Consider the following 18079-nt stretch of genomic DNA (forward strand, 5'->3'; position numbering starts at 1 on the left):
CTGCTGTCAAAAAGTTGGCGTAAGCCACAAGAAAAAGAACAATCCTTTGAGCCGGATTTGAACCAGCGACCTAAGGATTACAGCAATTTCACCTACAGTCCTCCGCTCTACCAACTGAGCTATCAAAGGGTGACAAATATAGTCAAACGCCATCCCCTAGATGGTCAGAGATTCGGCAGAAGCATATGTTCCCTTTAAGAAATTAATCTGCTGAGTTTGGTGGTTTCTTGGAGCTGCTGAGGATTGCCCCCAGGTCTTCGTACGTTCAACTAATGCTCTATTCCTCTGAGCTACATCCCCTTAGATTGCAAGTAGTTGCATTTGGGAATAGACAAAAAGTGAGCCGAGAAAAAAATCGCTGTTTAGCCCCCTCACTGCGAAATGTCTTTTTCTCTCCCTTTTGGTCCAGTGGTTAGGATTCGGTTCTTTTACCACCGCGGCCTGGGTTTGATTCCCGCTCAGGGAATGACTTGCTTTTGGGGAAACACTAGGCATAAGTCAAAAACTTGGTACAACTGCAGAAAAAGTTATACTCTTCTGAGTCAGCGACCTAAGGACTGTTGCAATCTCGAGAACTCTCTGCTGCTCTACAAACATTCCTTTCAAAGGTCAACAAGTGAAGATTTCTTCTCTCAGGGAAAGATATTTGTTTGTCAAGCACATTTCAAGGTGCACTGCTGTCAAAAAGTTGGCGTAAGCCACAAGAAAAAGAACAATCCTTTGAGCCGGATTTGAACAGCGACCTAAGGATAACTGCAATTTCACCTACAGTCCTCCGCTCTACCAACTGAGCTATCAAAGGGTGACAAATATAGTCAAACGCCATCCCCTAGATGGTCAGAGATTCGGCAGAAGCATATGTTCCCTTTAAGAAATTAATCTGCTGAGTTTGGTGGTTTCTTGGAGCTGCTGAGGATTGCCCCAGGTCTTCGTACGTTCAACTAATGCTCTATTCCTCTGAGCTACATCCCCTTAGATTGCAAGTAGTTGCATTTGGGAATAGACAAAAAGTGAGCCGAGGAAAAAAATCGCTGTTTAGCCCCCTCACTGCGAAATGTCTTTTTCTCTCTCCCTTTTGGTCCAGTGGTTAGGATTCGGTTCTTTTACCACCGCGGCCTGGGTTTGATTCCCGCTCAGGGAATGACTTGCTTTTGGGGAAACACGAGGCATAAGTCAAAAACTTTGTACAACTGCAGAAAAAGTTATACTCTTCTGAGTCAGCGACCTAAGGACTGTTGCAATCTCGAGAACTCTCTGCTGCTCTACAAACATTCCTTTCAAAGGTCAACAAGTGAAGATTTCTTCTCTCAGGGAAAGATATTTGTTTGTCAAGCACATGTCAAGGTGCACTGCTGTCAAAAAGTTGGCGTAAGCCACCAGAAAAGTACAATCCTTTGAGCCGGATTTGAACGAGCGACCTAAGGATTACAGCAATTTCACCAACGGTCCTCCGCTCTACCAACTGAGCTATCAAAGGGTCACAAATATAGTCAAACGCCATCCCCTAGATGGTCAGAGATTCGGCAGAAGCATATGTTCCCTTTAAGAAATTAATCTGCTGAGTTTGGTGGTTTCTTGGAGCTGCTGAGGATTGCCCCCAGGTCTTCGTACGTTCAACTAATGCTCTATTCCTCTGAGCTACATCCCCTTAGATTGCAAGTAGTTGCATTTGGGAATAGACAAAAAGTGAGCCGAGGAAAAAAATCGCTGTTTAGCCCCCTCACTGCGAAATGTCTTTTTCTCTCTCCCTTTTGGTCCAGTGGTTAGGATTCGGTTCTTTTACCACCGCGGCCTGGGTTTGATTCCCGCTCAGGGAATGACTTGCTTTTGGGGAAACACGAGGCATAAGTCAAAAACTTTGTACAACTGCAGAAAGTTATGCTCTTCTGAGTCAGCGACCTAAGGACTGTTGCAATCTCGAGAACTCTCTGCTGCTCTACAAACATTCCTTTCAAAGGTCAACAAGTGAAGAGTTCTTCTCTCAGGGAAAGATATTTGTTTGTCAAGCACATGTCAAGGTGCACTGCTGTCAAAAAGTTGGCGTAAGCCACAAGAAAAAGAACAATCCTTTGAGCCGGATTTGAACCAGCGACCTAAGGATTACAGCAATTTCACCTACAGTCCTCCGCTCTACCAACTGAGCTATCAAAGGGTGACAAATATAGTCAAACGCCATCCCCTAGATGGTCAGAGATTCGGCAGAAGCATATGTTCCCTTTAAGAAATTAATCTGCTGAGTTTGGTGGTTTCTTGGAGCTGCTGAGGATTGCCCCAGGTCTTCGTACGTTCAACTAATGCTCTATTCCTCTGAGCTACATCCCCTTAGATTGCAAGTAGTTGCATTTGGGAATAGACAAAAAGTGAGCCAGGAAAAAAATCGCTGTTTAGCCCCCTCACTGCGAAATGTCTTTTTCTCTCTCCCTTTTGGTCCAGTGGTTAGGATTCGGTTCTTTTACCACCGCGGCCTGGGTTTGATTCCCGCTCAGGGAATGACTTGCTTTTGGGGAAACACTAGGCATAAGTCAAAAACTTGGTACAACTGCAGAAAAAGTTATACTCTTCTGAGTCAGCGACCTAAGGACTGTTGCAATCTCGAGAACTCTCTGCTGCTCTACAAACATTCCTTTCAAAGGTCAACAAGTGAAGATTTCTTCTCTCAGGGAAAGATATTTGTTTGTCAAGCACATTTCAAGGTGCACTGCTGTCAAAAAGTTGGCGTAAGCCACAAGAAAAAGAACAATCCTTTGAGCCGGATTTGAACAGCGACCTAAGGATTACAGCAATTTCACCTACAGTCCTCCGCTCTACCAACTGAGCTATCAAAGGGTGACAAATATAGTCAAACGCCATCCCCTAGATGGTCAGAGATTCGGCAGAAGCATATGTTCCCTTTAAGAAATTAATCTGCTGAGTTTGGTGGTTTCTTGGAGCTGCTGAGGATTGCCCCCAGGTCTTCGTACGTTCAACTAATGCTCTATTCCTCTGAGCTACATCCCCTTAGATTGCAAGTAGTTGCATTTGGGAATAGACAAAAAGTGAGCCGAGGAAAAAAATCGCTGTTTAGCCCCCTCACTGCGAAATGTCTTTTTCTCTCTCCCTTTTGGTCCAGTGGTTAGGATTCGGTTCTTTTACCACCGCGGCCTGGGTTTGATTCCCGCTCAGGGAATGACTTGCTTTTGGGGAAACACTAGGCATAAGTCAAAAACTTGGTACAACTGCAGAAAAAGTTATACTCTTCTGAGTCAGCGACCTAAGGACTGTTGCAATCTCGAGAACTCTCTGCTGCTCTACAAACATTCCTTTCAAAGGTCAACAAGTGAAGATTTCTTCTCTCAGGGAAAGATATTTGTTTGTCAAGCACATTTCAAGGTGCACTGCTGTCAAAAAGTTGGCGTAAGCCACAAGAAAAAGAACAATCCTTTGAGCCGGATTTGAACCAGCGACCTAAGGATTACAGCAATTTCACCTACAGTCCTCCGCTCTACCAACTGAGCTATCAAAGGGTGACAAATATAGTCAAACGCCATCCCCTAGATGGTCAGAGATTCGGCAGAAGCATATGTTCCCTTTAAGAAATTAATCTGCTGAGTTTGGTGGTTTCTTGGAGCTGCTGAGGATTGCTCCCAGGTCTTCGTACGTTCAACTAATGCTCTATTCCTCTGAGCTACATCCCCTTAGATTGCAAGTAGTTGCATTTGGGAATAGACAAAAAGTGAGCCGAGGAAAAAAATCGCTGTTTAGCCCCCTCACTGCGAAATGTCTTTTTCTCTCTCCCTTTTGGTCCAGTGGTTAGGATTCGGTTCTTTTACCACCGCGGCCTGGGTTTGATTCCCGCTCAGGGAATGACTTGCTTTTGGGGAAACACTAGGCATAAGTCAAAAACTTGGTACAACTGCAGAAAAAGTTATACTCTTCTGAGTCAGCGACCTAAGGACTGTTGCAATCTCGAGAACTCTCTGCTGCTCTACAAACATTCCTTTCAAAGGTCAACAAGTGAAGATTTCTTCTCTCAGGGAAAGATATTTGTTTGTCAAGCACATGTCAAGGTGCACTGCTGTCAAAAAGTTGGCGTAAGCCACAAGAAAAAGTACAATCCTTTGAGCCGGATTTGAACCAGCGACCTAAGGATTACAGCAATTTCACCTACAGTCCTCCGCTCTACCAACTGAGCTATCAAAGGGTGACAAATATAGTCAAACGCCATCCCCTAGATGGTCAGAGATTCGGCAGAAGCATATGTTCCCTTTAAGAAATTAATCTGCTGAGTTTGGTGGTTTCTTGGAGCTGCTGAGGATTGCCCCAGGTCTTCGTACGTTCAACTAATGCTCTATTCCTCTGAGCTACATCCCCTTAGATTGCAAGTAGTTGCATTTGGGAATAGACAAAAAGTGAGCCGAAGAATAAAATCGCTGTTTAGCCCCTTCACTGCGAAATGTCTTTTTCTCTCTCCCTTTTGGTCAGGTGGTTAAATTCGGTTCTTTTACCACCGCGGCCTGGGTTTGATTCCCGCTCAGGGAATGACTTGCTTTTGGGGAAACACTAGGCATAAGTCAAAAACTTGGTACAACTGCAGAAAAAGTTATACTCTTCTGAGTCAGCGACCTAAGGACTGTTGCAATCTCGAGAACTCTCTGCTGCTCTACAAACATTCCTTTCAAAGGTCAACAAGTGAAGATTTCTTCTCTCAGGGAAAGATATTTGTTTGTCAAGCACATGTCAAGGTGCACTGCTGTCAAAAAGTTGGCGTAAGCCACAAGAAAAAGTACAATCCTTTGAGCCGGATTTGAACCAGCAACCTAAGGATTACAGCAATTTCACCTACAGTCCTACACTCTACCAACTGAGCTATCAAAGGTTGACAAATATAGTCAAACGCCATCCCCTAGATGGTCAGAGATTCGGCAGAAGCATATGTTCCCTTTAAGAAATTAATCTGCTGAGTTTGGTGGTTTCTTGGAGCTGCTGAGGATTGCCCCCAGGTCTTCGTACGTTCAACTAATGCTCTATTCCTCTGAGCTACATCCCCTTAGATTGCAAGTAGTTGCATTTGGGAATAGACAAAAAGTGAGCCGAGGAATAAAATCGCTGTTTAGCCCCCTCACTGCGAAATGTCTTTTTCTCTCTCCCTTTTGGTCCAGTGGTTAGGATTCGGTTCTTTTACCACCGCGGCCTGGGTTTGATTCCCGCTCAGGGAATGACTTGATTTTGGGGAAACACTAGGCATAAGTCAAAAACTTGGTACAACTGCAGAAAAAGTTATACTCTTCTGAGTCAGCGACCTAAGGACTGTTGCAATCTCGAGAACTCTCTGCTGCTCTACAAACATTCCTTTCAAAGGTCAACAAGTGAAGATTTCTTCTCTCAGGGAAAGATATTTGTTTGTCAAGCACATGTCAAGGTGCACTGCTGTCAAAAAGTTGGCGTAAGCCACAAGAAAAAGTACAATCCTTTGAGCCGGATTTGAACCAGCGACCTAAGGATTACAGCAATTTCACCTACAGTCCTCCGCTCCACCAACTGAGCTATCAAAGGTTGACAAATACAGTCAAACGCCATCCCCTAGATGGTCAGAGATTTGGCAGAAGCATATGTTCCCTTTAAGAAATTAATCTGCTGAGTTTGGTGGTTTCTTGGAGCTGCTGAGGATTGCCCCCAGGTCTTCGTACGTTCAACTAATGCTCTATTCCTCTGAGCTACATCCCCTTAGATTGCAAGTAGTTGCATTTGGGAATATGAGCCGAGGAAAAAAAAAAGTGAGCCGAAGAATAAAATCGCTGTTTAGCCCCTTCACTGCGAAATGTCTTTTTCTCTCTCCCTTTTGGTCAGGTGGTTAAATTCGGTTCTTTTACCACCGCGGCCTGGGTTTGATTCCCGCTCAGGGAATGACTTGCTTTTGGGGAAACACGAGGCATAAGTCAAAAACTTTGTACAACTGCAGAAAAAGTTATGCTCTTCTGAGTCAGCGACCTAAGGACTGTTGCAATCTCGAGAACTCTCTGCTGCTCTACAAACATTCCTTTCAAAGGTCAACAAGTGAAGATTTCTTCTCTCAGGGAAATATATTTGTTTGTCAAGCACATGTCAAGGTGCACTGCTGTCAAAAAGTTGTCGTAAGCCACAAGAAAAAGAACAATCCTTTGAGCCGGATTTGAACCAGCGACCTAAGGATTACAGCAATTTCACCTACAGTCCTCCGCTCTACCAACTGAGCTATCAAAGGGTGACAAATATAGTCAAACGCCATCCCCTAGATGGTCAGAGATTCGGCAGAAGCATATGTTCCCTTTAAGAAATTAATCTGCTGAGTTTGGTGGTTTCTTGGAGCTGCTGAGGATTGCCCCCAGGTCTTCGTACGTTCAACTAATGCTCTATTCCTCTGAGCTACATCCCCTTAGATTGCAAGTAGTTGCATTTGGGAATAGACAAAAAGTGAGCCGAGGAATAAAATCGCTGTTTAGCCCCTTCACTGCGAAATGTCTTTTTCTCTCTCCCTTTTGGTCCAGTGGTTAGGATTCGGTTCTTTTACCACCGCGGCCTGGGTTTGATTCCCGCTCAGGGAATGACTTGCTTTTGGGGAAACACTAGGCATAAGTCAAAAACTTGGTACAACTGCAGAAAAAGTTATACTCTTCTGAGTCAGCGACCTAAGGACTGTTGCAATCTCGAGAACTCTCTGCTGCTCTACAAACATTCCTTTCAAAGGTCAACAAGTGAAGATTTCTTCTCTCAGGGAAATATATTTGTTTGTCAAGCACATGTCAAGGTGCACTGCTGTCAAAAAGTTGGCGTAAGCCACAAGAAAAAGAACAATCCTTTGAGCCGGATTTGAACCAGCGACCTAAGGATTACAGCAATTTCACCTACAGTCCTCCGCTCTACCAACTGAGCTATCAAAGGGTAAAAAATATAGTCAAACGCCATCCCCTAGATGGTCAGAGATTCGGCAGAAGCATATGTTCCTTTAAGAAATTAATCTGCTGAGTTTGGTGGTTTCTTGGAGCTGCTGAGGATTGCCCCCAGGTCAACTAATTCTAGTGGCTACTCAACTAATGCTCTATTCCTCTGAGCTACATCCCCTTAGATTGCAAGTAGTTGCATTTGGGAATAGACAAAAAGTGAGCCGAGGAATAAAATCGCTGTTTAGCCCCTCACTGCGAAATGTCTTTTTCTCTCCCTTTTGGTCCAGTGGTTAGGATTCGGTTCTTTTACCACCGCGGCCTGGGTTTGATTCCCGCTCAGGGAATGACTTGCTTTGGGAAACACTAGGCATAAGTCAAAAACTTTGTACAACTGCAGAAAAAGTTATACTCTTCTGAGTCAGCGACCTAAGGACTGTTGCAATCTCGAGAACTCTCTGCTGCTCTACAAACATTCCTTTCAAAGGTCAACAAGTGAAGATTTCTTCTCTCAGGGAAAGATATTTGTTTGTCAAGCACATGTCAAGGTGCACTGCTGTCAAAAAGTTGGCGTAAGCCACAAGAAAAAGTACAATCCTTTGAGCCGGATTTGAACCAGCGACCTAAGGATTACAGCAATTTCACCTACAGTCCTCCGCTCTACCAACTGAGCTATCAAAGGGTGACAAATATAGTCAAACGCCATCCCCTAGATGGTCAGAGATTCGGCAGAAGCATATGTTCCCTTTAAGAAATTAATCTGCTGAGTTTGGTGGTTTCTTGGAGCTGCTGAGGATTGCCCCCAGGTCTTCGTACGTTCAACTAATGCTCTATTCCTCTGAGCTACATCCCCTTAGATTGCAAGTAGTTGCATTTGGGAATAGACAAAAAGTGAGCCGAAGAATAAAATCGCTGTTTAGCCCCTTCACTGCGAAATGTCTTTTTCTCTCTCCCTTTTGGTCCAGTGGTTAGAATTCGGTTCTTTTACCACCGCGGCCTGGGTTTGATTCCCGCTCAGGGAATGACTTGCTTTTGGGGAAACACTAGGCATAAGTCAAAAACTTGGTACAACTGCTAAAAAAGTTATACTCTTCTGAGTCAGCGACCTAAGGACTGTTGCAATCTCGAGAACTCTCTGCTGCTCTACCAACATTCCTTTCAAAGGTCAACAAGTGAAGATTTCTTCTCTCAGGGAAAGATATTTGTTTGTCAAGCACATGTCAAGGTGCACTGCTGTCAAAAAGTTGGCGTAAGCCACAAGAAAAAGTACAATCCTTTGAGCCGGATTTGAACCAGCGACCTAAGGATTACAGCAATTTCACCTACAGTCCTCCGCTCTACCAACTGAGCTATCAAAGGGTGACAAATATAGTCAAACGCCATCCCCTAGATGGTCAGAGATTCGGCAGAAGCATATGTTCCCTTTAAGAAATTAATCTGCTGAGTTTGGTGGTTTCTTGGAGCTGCTGAGGATTGCCCCCAGGTCTTCGTACGTTCAACTAATGCTCTATTCCTCTGAGCTACATCCCCTTAGATTGCAAGTAGTTGCATTTGGGAATAGACAAAAAGTGAGCCGAGGAAAAAATCGCTGTTTAGCCCCCTCACTGCGAAATGTCTTTTTCTCTCTCCTTTTGGTCCAGTGGTTAGGATTCGGTTCTTTTACCACCGCGGCCTGGGTTTGATTCCCGCTCAGGGAATGACTTGCTTTTGGGGAAACACTAGGCATAAGTCAAAAACTTGGTACAACTGCAGAAAAAGTTATACTCTTCTGAGTCAGCGACCTAAGGACTGTTGCAATCTCGAGAACTCTCTGCTGCTCTACAAACATTCCTTTCAAAGGTCAACAAGTGAAGATTTCTTCTCTCAGGGAAAGATATTTGTTTGTCAAGCACATGTCAAGGTGCACTGCTGTCAAAAAGTTGGCGTAAGCCACAAGAAAAAGAACAATCCTTTGAGCCGGATTTGAACCAGCGACCTAAGGATTACAGCAATTTCACCTACAGTCCTCCGCTCTACCAACTGAGCTATCAAAGGGTGACAAATATAGTCAAACGCCATCCCCTAGATGGTCAGAGATTCGGCAGAAGCATATGTTCCCTTTAAGAAATTAATCTGCTGAGTTTGGTGGTTTCTTGGAGCTGCTGAGGATTGCCCCCAGGTCTTCGTACGTTCAACTAATGCTCTATTCCTCTGAGCTACATCCCCTTAGATTGCAAGTAGTTGCATTTGGGAATAGACAAAAAGTGAGCCGAGGAAAAAATCGCTGTTTAGCCCCTCACTGCGAAATGTCTTTTTCTCTCTCCCTTTTGGTCCAGTGGTTAGGATTCGGTTCTTTTACCACCGCGGCCTGGGTTTGATTCCCGCTCAGGGAATGACTTGCTTTTGGGGAAACACTAGGCATAAGTCAAAAACTTGGTACAACTGCAGAAAAAGTTATACTCTTCTGAGTCAGCGACCTAAGGACTGTTGCAATCTCGAGAACTCTCTGCTGCTCTACAAACATTCCTTTCAAAGGTCAACAAGTGAAGATTTCTTCTCTCAGGGAAAGATATTTGTTTGTCAAGCACATGTCAAGGTGCACTGCTGTCAAAAAGTTGGCGTAAGCCACAAGAAAAAGTACAATCCTTTGAGCCGGATTTGAACCAGCGACCTAAGGATTACAGCAATTTCACCTACAGTCCTCCGCTCTACCAACTGAGCTATCAAAGGGTGACAAATATAGTCAAACGCCATCCCCTAGATGGTCAGAGATTCGGCAGAAGCATATGTTCCCTTTAAGAAATTAATCTGCTGAGTTTGGTGGTTTCTTGGAGCTGCTGAGGATTGCCCCAGGTCTTCGTACGTTCAACTAATGCTCTATTCCTCTGAGCTACATCCCCTTAGATTGCAAGTAGTTGCATTTGGGAATAGACAAAAAGTGAGCCGAGGAAAAAATCGCTGTTTAGCCCCTTCACTGCGAAATGTCTTTTTCTCTCTCCTTTTGGTCCAGTGGTTAGGATTCGGTTCTTTTACCACCGCGGCCTGGGTTTGATTCCCGCTCAGGGAATGACTTGCTTTTGGGGAAACACTAGGCATAAGTCAAAAACTTGGTACAACTGCAGAAAAAGTTATACTCTTCTGAGTCAGCGACCTAAGGACTGTTGCAATCTCGAGAACTCTCTGCTGCTCTACAAACATTCCTTTCAAAGGTCAACAAGTGAAGATTTCTTCTCTCAGGGAAAGATATTTGTTTGTCAAGCACATGTCAAGGTGCACTGCTGTCAAAAAGTTGGCGTAAGCCACAAGAAAAAGAACAATCCTTTGAGCCGGATTTGAACAGCGACCTAAGGATTACAGCAATTTCACCTACAGTCCTCCGCTCTACCAACTGAGCTATCAAAGGGTGACAAATATAGTCAAACGCCATCCCCTAGATGGTCAGAGATTCGGCAGAAGCATATGTTCCCTTTAAGAAATTAATCTGCTGAGTTTGGTGGTTTCTTGGAGCTGCTGAGGATTGCCCCAGGTCTTCGTACGTTCAACTAATGCTCTATTCCTCTGAGCTACATCCCCTTAGATTGCAAGTAGTTGCATTTGGGAATAGACAAAAAGTGAGCCGAGGAAAAAATCGCTGTTTAGCCCCCTCACTGCGAAATGTCTTTTTCTCTCTCCCTTTTGGTCCAGTGGTTAGGATTCGGTTCTTTTACCACCGCGGCCTGGGTTTGATTCCCGCTCAGGGAATGACTTGCTTTTGGGGAAACACTAGGCATAAGTCAAAAACTTGGTACAACTGCAGAAAAAGTTATACTCTTCTGAGTCAGCGACCTAAGGACTGTTGCAATCTCGAGAACTCTCTGCTGCTCTACAAACATTCCTTTCAAAGGTCAACAAGTGAAGATTTCTTCTCTCAGGGAAAGATATTTGTTTGTCAAGCACATGTCAAGGTGCACTGCTGTCAAAAAGTTGGCGTAAGCCACAAAAAAAGAACAATCCTTTGAGCCGGATTTGAACCAGCGACCTAAGGATTACAGCAATTTCACCTACAGTCCTCCGCTCTACCAACTGAGCTATCAAAGGGTGACAAATATAGTCAAACGCCATCCCTAGATGGTCAGAGATTCGGCAGAAGCATATGTTCCCTTTAAGAAATTAATCTGCTGAGTTTGGTGGTTTCTTGGAGCTGCTGAGGATTGCCCCCAGGTCTTCGTACGTTCAACTAATGCTCTATTCCTCTGAGCTACATCCCCTTAGATTGCAAGTAGTTGCATTTGGGAATAGACAAAAAGTGAGCCGAGGAATAAAATCGCTGTTTAGCCCCCTCACTGCGAAATGTCTTTTTCTCTCTCCCTTTTGGTCCAGTGGTTAGGATTCGGTTCTTTTACCACCGCGGCCTGGGTTTGATTCCCGCTCAGGGAATGACTTGATTTTGGGGAAACACTAGGCATAAGTCAAAAACTTGGTACAACTGCAGAAAAAGTTATACTCTTCTGAGTCAGCGACCTAAGGACTGTTGCAATCTCGAGAACTCTCTGCTGCTCTACCAACATTCCTTTCAAAGGTCAACAAGTGAAGATTTCTTCTCTCAGGGAAAGATATTTGTTTGTCAAGCACATGTCAAGGTGCACTGCTGTCAAAAAGTTGGCGTAAGCCACAAGAAAAAGTACAATCCTTTGAGCCGGATTTGAACCAGCGACCTAAGGATTACAGCAATTTCACCTACAGTCCTCCGCTCTACCAACTGAGCTATCAAAGGGTGACAAATATAGTCAAACGCCATCCCTAGATGGTCAGAGATTCGGCAGAAGCATATGTTCCCTTTAAGAAATTAATCTGCTGAGTTTGGTGGTTTCTTGGAGCTGCTGAGGATTGCCCCAGGTCTTCGTACGTTCAACTAATGCTCTATTCCTCTGAGCTACATCCCCTTAGATTGCAAGTAGTTGCATTTGGGAATAGACAAAAAGTGAGCCGAGGAATAAAATCGCTGTTTAGACCCCTCACTGCGAAATGTCTTTTTGTCTCTCCCTTTTGGTCCAGTGGTTAGGATTCGGTTCTTTTACCACCGCAGCCTGGGTTTGATTCCTGCTCAGGGAATGACTTGCTTTTGGGGAAACACTAGGCATAAGTGAAAAACCTTGTACAACTGCTGAAAAAGTTATACTCTTCTGAGTCAGCGACCTAAGGACTGTTGCAATCTCGAGAACTCTCTGCTGCTCTACCAACATTCCTTTCAAAGGTCAACAAGTGAAGATTTCTTCTCTCAGGGAAAGATATTTGTTTGTCAAGCACATGTCAAGGTGCACTGCTGTCAAAAAGTTGGCGTAAGCCACAAGAAAAAGTACAATCCTTTGAGCCGGATTTGAACCAGCGACCTAAGGATTACAGCAATTTCACCTACAGTCCTCCGCTCTACCAACTGAGCTATCAAAGGGTGACAAATATAGTCAAACGCCATCCCCTAGATGGTCAGAGATTTGGCAGAAGCATATGTTCCCTTTAAGAAATTAATCTGCTGAGTTTGGTGGTTTCTTGGAGCTGCTGAGGATTGCCCCCAGGTCTTCGTACGTTCAACTAATGCTCTATTCCTCTGAGCTACATCCCCTTAGATTGCAAGTAGTTGCATTTGGGAATAGACAAAAAGTGAGCCGAGGAAAAAAATCGCTGTTTAGACCCCTCACTGCGAAATGTCTTTTTCTCTCTCCCTTTTGGTCCAGTGGTTAGGATTCGGTTATTTTACCACCGCGGCCTGGGTTTGATTCCCGCTCAGGGAATGACTTGCTTTTGGGGAAACACTAGGCATAAGTCAAAAACTTGGTACAACTGCAGAAAAAGTTATACTCTTCTGAGTCAGCGACCTAAGGACTGTTGCAATCTCGAGAACTCTGCTGCTCTACCAACATTCCTTTCAAAGGTCAACAAGTGAAGATTTCTTCTCTCAGGGAAAGATATTTGTTTGTCAAGCACATGTCAAGGTGCACTGCTGTCAAAATGTTGCCTTAAGCCACCAGAAAAAGTACAATCCTTTGAGCCGGATTTGAACCAGCGAACTAAGCATTACAGTGATTTCACCTACAGTCCTCCGATCTACCAACTGAGCTATCGAAGGGTGAAAAATGTGGTCAAACGCCATCCCTAGATGGTCAGAGATTCGGCAGAAGCATATGTTCCCTTTAAGAAATTAATCTGCTGAGTTTGGTGGTTTCTTGGAGCTGCTGAGGATTGCCCCCAGGTCTTCGTACGTTCAACTAATGCTCTATTCCTCTGAGCTACATCCCCTTAGATTGCAAGTAGTTGCATTTGGGAATAGACAAAAAGTGAGCCGAGGAAAAAAATCGCTGTTTAGCCCCCTCACTGCGAAATGTCTTTTTCTCTCTCCCTTCTGGTCCAGTGGGAATGACTTGCTTTTGGGGAAACACTAGGCATAAGTCAAAAACTTGGTACAACTGCAGAAAAAGTTATACTCTTCTGAGTCAGCGACCTAAGGACTGTTGCAATCTCGAGAACTCTCTGCTGCTCTACAAACATTCCTTTCAAAGGTCAACAAGTGAAGATTTCTTCTCTCAGGGAAAGATATTTGTTTGTCAAGCACATGTCAAGGTGCACTGCTGTCAAAAAGTTGTCGTAAGCCACAAGAAAAAGAACAATCCTTTGAGCCGGATTTGAACCAGCGACCTAAGGATTACAGCAATTTCACCTACAGTCCTCCGCTCTACCAACTGAGCTATCAAAGGGTGACAAATATAGTCAAACGCCATCCCCTAGATGGTCAGAGATTTGGCAGAAGCATATGTTCCCTTTAAGAAATTAATCTGCTGAGTTTGGTGGTTTCTTGGAGCTGCTGAGGATTGCCCCCAGGTCTTCGTACGTTCAACTAATGCTCTATTCCTCTGAGCTACATCCCCTTAGATTGCAAGTAGTTGCATTTGGGAATAGACAAAAAGTGAGCCGAAGAATAAAATCGCTGTTTAGCCCCTTCACTGCGAAATGTCTTTTTCTCTCTCCCTTTTGGTCCAGGTGGTTAGATTCGGTTCTTTTTACCACCGCGGCCTGGGTTTGATTCCCGCTCAGGGAATGACTTGCTTTTGGGGAAACACAAGGCATAAGTCAAAAACTTGGTACAACTGCAGAAAAAGTTATACTCTTCTGAGTCAGCGACCTAAGGACTGTTGCAATCTCGAGAACTCTCTGCTGCTCTACAAACATTCCTTTCAAAGGTCAACAAGTGAAGAGTTCTTCTCTCAGGGAAAGATATTTGTTTGTCAAGCACATGTCAAGTTGCACTGCTGTCAAAAAGTTGGCGTAAGCCACAAGAAAAAGAACAACCCTTTGAGCCGGATTTGAACCAGCGACATAAGGATTACAGCAATTTCACCTACAGTCCTCCGCTCCACCAACTGAGCTATCAAAGGTTGACAAATACAGTCAAACGCCATCCCCTAGATGGTCAGAGATTCGGCAGAAGCATATGCTCCCTTTAAGAAATTAATCTGCTGAGTATGGTGGTTTCTTGGAGCTGCTGAGGATTGCTCCCAGGTCTTCGTACGTTCAACTAATGCTCTATTCCTCTGAGCTACATCCCCTTAGATTGCAAGTAGTTGCATTTGGGAATAGACAAAAAGTGAGCCGAGGAAAAAAATCGCTGTTTAGCCCCCTCACTGCGAAATGTATTTTTCTCTCTCCCTTTTGGTCCAGTGGTTAGGATTCGGTTCTTTTACCACCGCGGCCTGGGTTTGATTCCCGCTCAGGGAATGACTTGCTTTTGGGGAAACACTAGGCATAAGTCAAAAACTTGGTACAACTGCAGAAAAAGTTATACTCTTCTGAGTCAGCGACCTAAGGACTGTTGCAATCTCGAGAACTCTCTGCTGCTCTACAAACATTCCTTTCAAAGGTCAACAAGTGAAGATTTCTTCTCTCAGGGAAAGATATTTGTTTGTCAAGCACATGTCAAGGTGCACTGCTGTCAAAAAGTTGGCGTAAGCCACAAGAAAAAGTACAATCCTTTGAGCCGGATTTGAACCAGCGACCTAAGGATTACAGCAATTTCACCTACAGTCCTCCGCTCTACCAACTGAGCTATCAAAGGGTGACAAATATAGTCAAACGCCATCCCCTAGATGGTCAGAGATTCGGCAGAAGCATATGTTCCCTTTAAGAAATTAATCTGCTGAGTTTGGTGGTTTCTTGGAGCTGCTGAGGATTGCCCCCAGGTCTTCGTACGTTCAACTAATGCTCTATTCCTCTGAGCTACATCCCCTTAGATTGCAAGTAGTTGCATTTGGGAATAGACAAAAAGTGAGCCGAAGAATAAAATCGCTGTTTAGCCCCTTCACTGCGAAATGTCTTTTTCTCTCTCCCTTTTGGTCAGGTGGTTAAATTCGGTTCTTTTACCACCGCGGCCTGGGTTTGATTCCCGCTCAGGGAATGACTTGCTTTTGGGGAAACACGAGGCATAAGTCAAAAACTTTGTACAACTGCAGAAAAAGTTATACTCTTCTGAGTCAGCGACCTAAGGACTGTTGCAATCTCGAGAACTCTCTGCTGCTCTACAAACATTCCTTTCAAAGGTCAACAAGTGAAGAGTTCTTCTCTCAGGGAAAGATATTTGTTTGTCAAGCACATGTCAAGGTGCACTGCTGTCAAAAAGTTGGCGTAAGCCACAAGAAAAAGAACAATCCTTTGAGCCGGATTTGAACCAGCGACCTAAGGATTACAGCAATTTCACCTACAGTCCTCCGCTCAACCAACTGAGCTATCAAAGGTTGACAAATACAGTCAAACGCCATCCCCTAGATGGTCAGAGATTCGGCAGAAGCATATGTTCCCTTTAAGAAATTAATCTGCTGAGTATGGTGGTTTCTTGGAGCTGCTGAGGATTGCTCCCAGGTCTTCGTACGTTCAACTAATGCTCTATTCCTCTGAGCTACATCCCCTTAGATTGCAAGTAGTTGCATTTGGGAATAGACAAAAAGTGAGCCGAGGAATAAAATCGCTGTTTAGCCCCCTCACTGCGAAATGTCTTTTTCTCTCTCCCTTTTGGTCCAGTGGTTAGGATTCGGTTCTTTTACCACCGCGGCCTGGGTTTGATTCCCGCTCAGGGAATGACTTGATTTTGGGGAAACACTAGGCATAAGTCAAAAACTTGGTACAACTGCAGAAAAAGTTATACTCTTCTGAGTCAGCGACCTAAGGACTGTTGCAATCTCGAGAACTCTCTGCTGCTCTACAAACATTCCTTTCAAAGGTCAACAAGTGAAGATTTCTTCTCTCAGGGAAATATATTTGTTTGTCAAGCACATGTCAAGGTGCACTGCTGTCAAAAAGTTGGCGTAAGCCACAAGAAAAAGTACAATCCTTTGAGCCGGATTTGAACCAGCGACCTAAGGATTACAGCAATTTCACCTACAGTCCTCCGCTCTACCAACTGAGCTATCAAAGGGTGACAAATATAGTCAAACGCCATCCCTAGATGGTCAGAGATTCGGCAGAAGCATATGTTCCCTTTAAGAAATTAATCTGCTGAGTTTGGTGGTTTCTTGGAGCTGCTGAGGATTGCCCCCAGGTCTTCGTACGTTCAACTAATGCTCTATTCCTCTGAGCTACATCCCCTTAGATTGCAAGTAGTTGCATTTGGGAATAGACAAAAAGTGAGCCGAGGAAAAAAATCGCTGTTTAGCCCCTCACTGCGAAATGTCTTTTCTCTCTCCCTTTTGGTCAGTGGTTAGGATTCGGTTCTTTTACCACCGCGGCCTGGGTTTGATTCCCGCTCAGGGAATGACTTGCTTTTGGGGAAACACTAGGCATAAGTCAAAAACTTGGTACAACTGCAGAAAAAGTTATACTCTTCTGAGTCAGCGACCTAAGGACTGTTGCAATCTCGAGAACTCTCTGCTGCTCTACCAACATTCCTTTCAAAGGTCAACAAGTGAAGATTTCTTCTCTCAGGGAAAGATATTTGTTTGTCAAGCACATGTCAAGGTGCACTGCTGTCAAAAAGTTGGCGTAAGCCACAAGAAAAAGTACATTCCTTTGAGCCAGATTTGAACCAGCGACCTAAGGATTACAGCAATTTCACCTACAGTCCTCCGCTCTACCAACTGAGCTATCAAAGGGTGAGAAATATAGTCAAACGCCATCCCCTAGATGGTCAGAGATTTGGCAGAAGCATATGTTCCCTTTAAGAAATTAATCTGCTGAGTTTGGTGGTTTCTTGGAGCTGCTGAGGATTGCCCCCAGGTCTTCATACGTTCAACTAATGCTCTATTCCTCTGAGCTACATCCCCTTAGATTGCAAGTAGTTGCATTTGGGAATAGACAAAAAGTGAGCCGAGGAAAAAATCGCTGTTTAGCCCCCTCACTGCGAAATGTCTTTTTCTCTCTCCCTTTTGGTCCAGTGGTTAGATTCGGTTCTTTTACCACCGCGGCCTGGGTTTGATTCCCGCTCAGGGAATGACTTGCTTTTGGGGAAACACTAGGCATAAGTCAAAAACTTGGTACAACTGCAGAAAAAGTTATACTCTTCTGAGTCAGCGACCTAAGGACTGTTGCAATCTCGAGAACTCTCTGCTGCTCTACAAACATTCCTTTCAAAGGTCAACAAGTGAAGATTTCTTCTCTCAGGGAAATATATTTTTTGTCAAGCACATGTCAAGGTGCACTGCTGTCAAAAAGTTGGCGTAAGCCACAAGAAAAAGAACAATCCTTTGAGCCGGATTTGAACCAGCGACCTAAGGATTACAGCAATTTCACCTACAGTCCTCCGCTCCACCAACTGAGCTATCAAAGGTTGACAAATACAGTCAAACGCCATCCCCTAGATGGTCAGAGATTCGGCAGAAGCATATGCTCCCTTTAAGAAATTAATCTGCTGAGTATGGTGGTTTCTTGGAGCTGCTGAGGATTGCTCCCAGGTCTTCGTACGTTCAACTAATGCTCTATTCCTCTGAGCTACATCCCCTTAGATTGCAAGTAGTTGCATTTGGGAATAGACAAAAAAGTGAGCCGAGGAATAAAATCGCTGTTTAGCCCCCTCACTGCGAAATGTCTTTTCTCTCTCCGTTTGGTCCAGTGGTTAGGATTCGGTTCTTTTACCACCGCGGCCTGGGTTTGATTCCCGCTCAGGGAATGACTTGCTTTTGGGGAAACACTAGGCATAAGTCAAAAACTTGGGTACAACTGAAAAAGTTATACTCTTCTGAGTCAGCGAC

The 18079-nt window shown here is 44.3% G+C and overlaps 14 non-coding genes across 14 annotated transcripts; all 14 read right to left on the reverse strand.

Moving 5' to 3' along the window:
- Positions 1 to 42: 42 nt before the first annotated feature.
- Positions 43 to 129, reverse strand: trnay-gua. The gene is given in 2 exon segments: positions 43 to 78; positions 93 to 129. It is a non-coding gene; the product is annotated as a tRNA-Tyr (tRNA).
- A 1936-nt stretch (positions 130 to 2065) lies between these two features.
- On the reverse strand, positions 2066 to 2152 carry trnay-gua. Its single transcript is given in 2 exon segments — positions 2066 to 2101; positions 2116 to 2152. It is a non-coding gene; the product is annotated as a tRNA-Tyr (tRNA).
- Positions 2153 to 3416: 1264 nt separating this feature from the next.
- trnay-gua lies at positions 3417 to 3503 on the reverse strand. The gene is given in 2 exon segments: positions 3417 to 3452; positions 3467 to 3503. It is a non-coding gene; the product is annotated as a tRNA-Tyr (tRNA).
- Positions 3504 to 4093: 590 nt separating this feature from the next.
- Positions 4094 to 4180, reverse strand: trnay-gua. Its single transcript is given in 2 exon segments — positions 4094 to 4129; positions 4144 to 4180. It is a non-coding gene; the product is annotated as a tRNA-Tyr (tRNA).
- Positions 4181 to 6133: 1953 nt separating this feature from the next.
- trnay-gua lies at positions 6134 to 6220 on the reverse strand. The gene is given in 2 exon segments: positions 6134 to 6169; positions 6184 to 6220. It is a non-coding gene; the product is annotated as a tRNA-Tyr (tRNA).
- A 590-nt stretch (positions 6221 to 6810) lies between these two features.
- On the reverse strand, positions 6811 to 6897 carry trnay-gua. The gene is given in 2 exon segments: positions 6811 to 6846; positions 6861 to 6897. It is a non-coding gene; the product is annotated as a tRNA-Tyr (tRNA).
- Positions 6898 to 7491: 594 nt separating this feature from the next.
- trnay-gua lies at positions 7492 to 7578 on the reverse strand. Its single transcript is given in 2 exon segments — positions 7492 to 7527; positions 7542 to 7578. It is a non-coding gene; the product is annotated as a tRNA-Tyr (tRNA).
- A 590-nt stretch (positions 7579 to 8168) lies between these two features.
- On the reverse strand, positions 8169 to 8255 carry trnay-gua. The gene is given in 2 exon segments: positions 8169 to 8204; positions 8219 to 8255. It is a non-coding gene; the product is annotated as a tRNA-Tyr (tRNA).
- A 588-nt stretch (positions 8256 to 8843) lies between these two features.
- trnay-gua lies at positions 8844 to 8930 on the reverse strand. Its single transcript is given in 2 exon segments — positions 8844 to 8879; positions 8894 to 8930. It is a non-coding gene; the product is annotated as a tRNA-Tyr (tRNA).
- A 588-nt stretch (positions 8931 to 9518) lies between these two features.
- trnay-gua lies at positions 9519 to 9605 on the reverse strand. Its single transcript is given in 2 exon segments — positions 9519 to 9554; positions 9569 to 9605. It is a non-coding gene; the product is annotated as a tRNA-Tyr (tRNA).
- Positions 9606 to 10865: 1260 nt separating this feature from the next.
- On the reverse strand, positions 10866 to 10952 carry trnay-gua. Its single transcript is given in 2 exon segments — positions 10866 to 10901; positions 10916 to 10952. It is a non-coding gene; the product is annotated as a tRNA-Tyr (tRNA).
- Positions 10953 to 11541: 589 nt separating this feature from the next.
- Positions 11542 to 11628, reverse strand: trnay-gua. Its single transcript is given in 2 exon segments — positions 11542 to 11577; positions 11592 to 11628. It is a non-coding gene; the product is annotated as a tRNA-Tyr (tRNA).
- A 588-nt stretch (positions 11629 to 12216) lies between these two features.
- Positions 12217 to 12303, reverse strand: trnay-gua. Its single transcript is given in 2 exon segments — positions 12217 to 12252; positions 12267 to 12303. It is a non-coding gene; the product is annotated as a tRNA-Tyr (tRNA).
- Positions 12304 to 13516: 1213 nt separating this feature from the next.
- trnay-gua lies at positions 13517 to 13603 on the reverse strand. Its single transcript is given in 2 exon segments — positions 13517 to 13552; positions 13567 to 13603. It is a non-coding gene; the product is annotated as a tRNA-Tyr (tRNA).
- Positions 13604 to 18079: the final 4476 nt, after the last annotated feature.

The sequence above is a fragment of the Oncorhynchus tshawytscha genome, linkage group LG15 (genome assembly GCF_018296145.1).
Source record: "Oncorhynchus tshawytscha isolate Ot180627B linkage group LG15, Otsh_v2.0, whole genome shotgun sequence".
In the NCBI taxonomy this organism is placed as follows: Eukaryota; Metazoa; Chordata; class Actinopteri; order Salmoniformes; family Salmonidae; genus Oncorhynchus; species Oncorhynchus tshawytscha.